Below are 6,841 nucleotides of genomic sequence, written 5' to 3' on the forward strand. Positions count from 1 at the left end.
AAACTTAAAATCTTCAATGTCCTCATTGAAGGTGATAAAAAGGATCGAATGTACCTACAAGGAGTCAGAACGATCACTCTCCTCACCCTCATCGGGTGAAGAGTCAGCTGGAGGATACATCATATCTGCACCGAACACAGGCCACTCAACGTCTACGCCCGTAGCACGAAAAGCAGTCCCCAACGCCTGTGTCAAATCCCTCGCAAAACGGCTATGCATATCATGCATAGTATCCATACGCCTCGCGAGCCGCCTAAACTGTGAATCACTGAAACCACGGCGCCCCGTACCAGAGCTCTCCACGGGCTCAGAAGGCCCCGCAATCTCTCGAACTGGTGAAACTGGAGGTGGTGCTCTCATCCGTCTACCATCGGCATCTCTGTAACCCAATCCTCGAAGGCTGGCGTGACCACCCGGCCACTCAGGTAGCCGCTCTATAAGAGCATGATCAATAGCGGCACCCGGCATCTGCAACTGCTCATCTGCTGACCACCGAACACCCACTGCAGTACATAACTTGGTCACTATCGTCGCGTGAGGTATAGCCACTCCAGTGCGACTCCTCAAAAATCTCATAATGTTCTGGTGGATGACATATGCAATATCGACATATTTCCCACTCAGAATCCCAAACAACAATATAGCCCGATCGACAGTGACATCGTGGTGGTGTCCCGATGGCATAATACTATGGCAAATAAACAGGTTCCAAGCTCGAGCATACCTGTTCATAGTAGAGGCAGGGAAAGAGACTCTCACATTAGTCGACGGATTACGCTTCCACGTAGTACCCGGAATGCATAGCTCATAGACAATTTGATCTAAATCAATGTTCCGTTTGTCCTTTCTCACCCAATCATCCTGAGTGGACTCCATCTCAGCGCCCCCAATAAGCGTGTGGATTGTCTCCAAGGTATAATCCACAGTCAACCCCCTAACAACCGAATACCCGTTCTGATCCGCTCGGGCATTAGCATAAAACTCCCGCACAATACTCATCGGCACCGGTGCCGGTGCCTCACAAAAAGATTCCCACCCCCTATTCCGAATCATCTGCACCAACTCACCATCACCCGGTGACGGTAAGAACCCCCTCTCCTTAGCAATAGGCTTACCCAAAAGCCGAGTAAACTCCTCTCGAGCCTCCGGAGTTGTAAACTTAGCAACCTCAACCCCCAAACTCGATGAATCCGTAGATGTAGCTCGGACACTACTACTTTCGGCTCTCCTCGCTCTTTTAGGTGCCATGGGTTTGAATGGGTGTAGTGGGTGTAGAGATTTTTGGAAGAATTAGTTAAAAGAGAGGAATTGGTGTAGGATTGTGGAAGTAGGTGAATGTATATGAATGTAGTGTTTGAATTGGATTAGGAACAAGTGTGTTTGAATAAAGAGATGAGATTGTGCTTGTGGGTGTGTATGGATTTGTAAGTATATGTATGTATAGATGTGGAGATGGAAGAGTATGGAGTTGGGGTTAAGTTGGGGGAGTTTAGGGGCTTAAACTAGGTTTTGGTATAGGATATGAGTGCTGGGATTACCAAAAAACGAGCTGGGAAGGCCAAAAAAACGAGCAGAAAATTTTTTTTTTTTTTTTTTTTTTTCTAAAAATTTAAAACATTAAAACGCGTGGGTTGCCTCCCACGAAGCGCTTGTTTAACGTCATTAGCTTGACGTGAAGCCCCCAAGGATTAAATACTAGTGAGGATGGTGCTTACCGACTCGCGATTCACCGGTCCTCCGAAATATGGCTTCAATCTTTGTCCATTCACTTTAAATGATTCCTCCGGTGTTGTTTCATATATTTCAATTGCTCCATGTGGAAACACCGTCTTTATTGTGAAAGGACCCGACCATCTAGATTTCAACTTTCCTGGAAATAGTCTTAGGCGAGAGTTAAAAAGTAACACTTGTTGGCCAATGAAGAATTCCTTTTGCACCAACTTCCTATCATGCCATCTCTTCACTTTTTCCTTGTAGAGTTTATTGTTCTCGTACGCCTGAAGCCTAAACTCGTCGAGTTCATTAATTTGAAGCATTCTTTTCTCACCAGCAGCTGTCATATCCAAGTTCAATTTCTTCAAGGCCCAATATGCTTTGTGCTCTAACTCCGCGGGTAAATGACATGCTTTTCCATAGACCAACTGAAATGGTGACATCCCCAATGGAGTCTTATAAGCCGTTCTATAGGCCCAAACGGCCTCATCAAGCTTCAACGCCCAATCTTTCCTTGAAGGACTCACCACCTTCTCTAGGATTCGCTTGATTTCCCGATTAGATACCTCAGCTTGCCCATTTGTTTGAGGATGATAAGCAGTTGCAACTCTATGATTGATACCAAACCGTTCCATCAGTGTTGTGAACTTTCGATTGCAAAAGTGTGAGCCTTCATCACTGATTATAACTCGGGGAGTACCAAAGCGAGTGAATATGTTCTTCTGAAGAAAACTGATGACTACCGCAGCTGTGTTGGTTGGTAAAGCCTTGACTTCAACCCATTTAGACACGTAATCCACAGCAAGAAGAATGTAGAGATTATTGCAAGATGAGATGAAGGGTCCCATGAAGTCAATACCCCACACATCAAAGATTTCAACCTCGAGGAGTACATTGAGAGGCATTTCGTCCCTTCTAGAGATATTACCAACCCTTTGGCAACGATCACACTTCAACACAAACTGATGAGCGTCTTTAAATAGAGTAGGCCAAAAGAACCCCGCCTGCAGAATACGAGCAGCTGTCTTCTGTCCTCCATAGTGTCCCCCATAAGTAGAGTCGTGGTAAGCTTGCAAAATTCCTTCAATCTCACTGTATGGAATGCACCTTCTGATAATCTGATCTGAACCTTGTCGAAACAAGAATGGCTCATCCCAACGATACCACTTCGCCTCATGAAGAAACTTTTTCCTTTGAGCATACGACAAATCGGGAGGAATGACATTACTCACCAGATAATTCACTATATCCGCAAACCATGGCTCTTCTTCTTGGACCCCGAATAATTGTTCATCAGGAAACGACTCATTAATTAGAGTGGTGTCTTTGGATGTTCGCGCTTCGTCTTCCAAACGAGAGAGATGATCAGCCACCTGATTTTCAGTGCCTTTTCTATCCTTGATCTCCAACTCGAATTCCTGAAGCAAAAGAACCCATCGAATCAACCGTGGTTTCGAGTCTTTCTTCGATACCAGATACCGAATAGCAGCATGATCAGTGTAGACAAACACCTTTGTTCCAAGCAAATAAGATCTGAATTTCTCAAATCCATAAACAATAGCTAGTAGTTCCTTCTCCGTGGTAGTGTAATTCAACTGAGCACCATTAAGAGTTTTGCTAGCATAGTAAATCACATGAAAGATGTTATTCTTTCTCTGACCAAGCACAGCTCCCACCGCATAGTCACTAGCATCACACATCATCTCGAAAGGCTCATTCCAATCAGGTGCAGTAATAACAGGTGCTGTGGTTAATTTCTTCTTTAGAGTTTCAAACGCAACCAAGCACTCTCCATCAAATTTGAAGGGCACATCCTTCTCTAACAAGTTGCACAAGGGTTTGGTGATTTTAGAGAAATCCTTGATAAACCGTCGATAGAAACCCGCGTGACCAAGAAAACTCCGAATCCCCTTTACTGAGATTGGTGGAGGAAGATTTTCAATTGTCTCCACCTTAGCTTTATCCACCTCAAGACCCTTGTTCGAAACTTTATGCCCAAGGATTATGCCTTCTTGAACCATGAAGTGGCATTTTTCCCAATTAAGAACGAGATTAGTTTCCACACATCTTTTTAGCACCATCGTCAAGTTGCTCAAGCATTCATCATAAGAAGTACCGAACACCGAAAAGTCATCCATGAACACCTCAACATTGGTACCAATCATCTCGGAGAAAATAGCCATCATGCATCTCTGAAAAGTTGCTGGTGCACCACAAAGTCCAAAAGAAAGACGACGGAAAGCAAATGTGCCGAAAGGGCAAGTGAAAGTGGTCTTCTCCTGATCCTCTGGTGCGATACAAATCTGATTATACCCTGAATACCCATCAAGAAGACAATAGTACTCGTGACCGGCCAACCTATCAAGCATCTGATCAATGAAGGGTAATGGAAAGTGATCTTTTCTGGTGGCTTTATTGAGTTTGCGATAATCCATGCATATTCTCCATCCTGTGACTGTTCGAGTTGGAATGAGCTCATTCTTCTCATTAGCTACCACGGTCATGCCTCCTTTCTTAGGCACACATTGAACAGGGCTCACCCAAGAACTATCCGAGATTGGATAAATAATGCCGGCATCAAGCCACTTAAGAATCTCCTTCTTCACCACTTCTTTCATAATTGGATTGAGTCTTCTCTGATGCTCAACAGTGGGTTTACTACCCTCCTCGATCAGAATTTTATGTTGACAATAAGAAGGGCTGATTCCCTTGATATCTGCAATAGTCCATCCAATGGCTGATTTGAACTCCCTAAGAATTCTCAAAAGCTTTTCTTCCTCGATACCTGAAAGGTTAGATGCAATAATTACGGGTAATGTAGAAGCTTCGCCAAGAAACGCATACCTTAGGTGTTCGGGAAGTTGCTTAAGCTCGAGTTTAGGAGCTTCGACAATAGATGGTTTCATCTTTTCATGAGAGTCCTTCAACTCCGATAACCCAAGAGATTCAATTGGAGGATCCATCCGTCTTCTCCAAGGAGAAGCATTTAAGTATTGAAGGTGCTCTTCTTCCTCCTCATCTCCGAAATCTGAGTCACCTGATAGAACTCTTTCCAAGATGTCAGTTTTCAGCCTGTTATCGATTTCTGAATGAGCTGCAGCTTCGAGCATATCCACTTTAAAGCATTCCTCCTCATCTGATGGAAGTTTTATGGCATTGAACACGTTGAAAGTGACCATCTGATCTTGAACTCTCATTGTTAGTTCACCCTTTTGAACATCAATCAAAGTCCGCCCTGTCGCAAGGAATGGTCTCCCCAAGATGATGGGAATCTTCTTATCTTCCTCAAAGTCGAGAATGACAAAATCAGCCGGGAAGATTAGTTTATCTACCTTTATCAACACATCTTCAACTATCCCCCTTGGGTATGTAATTGAACGATCAGCCAGTTGCAAAGACATATTAGTAGGTTTCAGCTCCGGAAGACCAAGTTGCAAGAAAATAGACAAGGGCATCAGATTTATGCTAGCTCCCAAATCACACAAACACTTGTCGAACGACAATTGCCCAATAGTACACGGGATTGTGAAACTTCCCGGATCTTTCAGCTTCGGGGGCAATTTCTGTTGCAACACAGCACTACACTCCTCGGTCAAAGCCACAGTCTCCAATTCCTCAAGTTTAAGTTTTCGAGATAGAATACCTTTCATGAATTTAGCATAACTCGGCATTTGTTCTAGAGCTTCCGCAAAAGGTATGTTGATTTGTAATTTCTTGAAGACCTCTAGAAATTTGGCGAATTGTTTGTCGAGCTTATGCTTTTGCAATCTCTTCGGGAAAGGTGGAGGTGGATATACTTGCTTGACCCCAGTATCAGTTTTCGGGCTAGACTTTTCGGTTGATTCCTTGCTTGCTTCCTCGTTGACCTTATTCTTGTCAGCCTCAACAACAGTTTTTTCACTATCAGACTCAGATGAGAGCACGGGTGTTTCAACCTGTTGATCACTCTCTTCCTTGTTTCGCTCTGTTGCTGATTCTTTATCCTTCGTAACCTTTCCGGACCTTAAGGTGACAGCCTGTACCTGTTCCTTCACTTCCTTCTTGCCCGGATTGGCCTCAGTATCACTAGGAAGAGTTCCTTGTGGTCTATTAATCAACGCATTAGCAATTTGCCCAATCTGATTCTCCAAAGTTTTGATTGACACCGATTGGCTTTTTACCATGAGTCTTAATTCTTCCAATTCTGATCTTTCGTTGGAAGACTGTCCAGCCACCCCATGATTTTGTTGCTGGAATCCGGGTGGATGGAATAGCTGCTTCGGTGCAAACTGTTGTTGAAAACCAGAAGGGTTAAAAGGTCTAGATCCTTGCTGCTGAAACTGTTGCTGCTGTTGTGGCATGTAATTCTGGTTATTGCTCCAGCTGAAATTCGGATGATTCCGATTATTCGGATGATAAGTGGCAGGAGCTGGCTGCTGAGATCTCTGAAAATTGCTCACAAACTGAGCGGACTCGCTAGATATGGCACACTGATCGGTGGAATGTGTACCTGCACAAAGCTCACAGACTGAAGGTGGCTGGTGAATTCCCAAGTTTGCCAAAGAATCCACCTTCATAGTAAGAGCCTTGAGCTGAGCAGATATGGCTGTAGTAGCATCAACATCCAGAATTCCTGCTACTTTGCCCTGATGAAGACGCTGAGTGGGATTCTGATATTCATTCGCAGCCATCATCTCGATCAATTCATAAGCCTCCTCATAGCTCTTAGTCAATAGAGCTCCACCTGATGCTGCATCGAGCATTGGCCTCGATTGAGGTCCCAAGCCATTATAGAAGCAATTAATCACCATCCAGTCAGGCATCCCATGATGTGGGCACTTTCGCAACATCTCCTTGTAACGTTCCCATGCTTCACATAGAGTTTCTCCAGATAGCTGAGAGAATTGAGTGATAGCATTCCGCATTGCAGCTGTTTTGGCCATAGGGAAGAACTTAGTCAGAAATTTCTGAGCCAGATCCTCCCATGTCGTAATAGATCCTGCAGGAAGAGAATGCAACCATCCTTTAGCTTTATCCCTCAGAGAGAATGGAAACAGCCTCAATTTGATGGCATCTTCGGTAACTCCATTAAACTTGAAAGTATCACATATCTCGATGAAATCCCGAATATGCATATTAGGATCCTCCG

The 6,841-nt window shown here is 44.1% G+C and overlaps 1 non-coding gene across 1 annotated transcript; it reads left to right on the plus strand.

Annotated features, from left to right (window-relative positions):
• The first annotated feature begins 6,513 nt into the window (after positions 1-6,513).
• Positions 6,514-6,624, plus strand: LOC135151793 (small nucleolar RNA R71). Its single transcript, XR_010290712.1, has one exon. It is a non-coding gene; the product is annotated as a small nucleolar RNA R71 (small nucleolar RNA).
• The last annotated feature ends 217 nt before the right edge of the window (positions 6,625-6,841 follow it).

The sequence above is a fragment of the Daucus carota genome, chromosome 3 (assembly GCF_001625215.2).
Source record: "Daucus carota subsp. sativus chromosome 3, DH1 v3.0, whole genome shotgun sequence".
In the NCBI taxonomy this organism is placed as follows: domain Eukaryota; kingdom Viridiplantae; phylum Streptophyta; class Magnoliopsida; order Apiales; family Apiaceae; genus Daucus; species Daucus carota.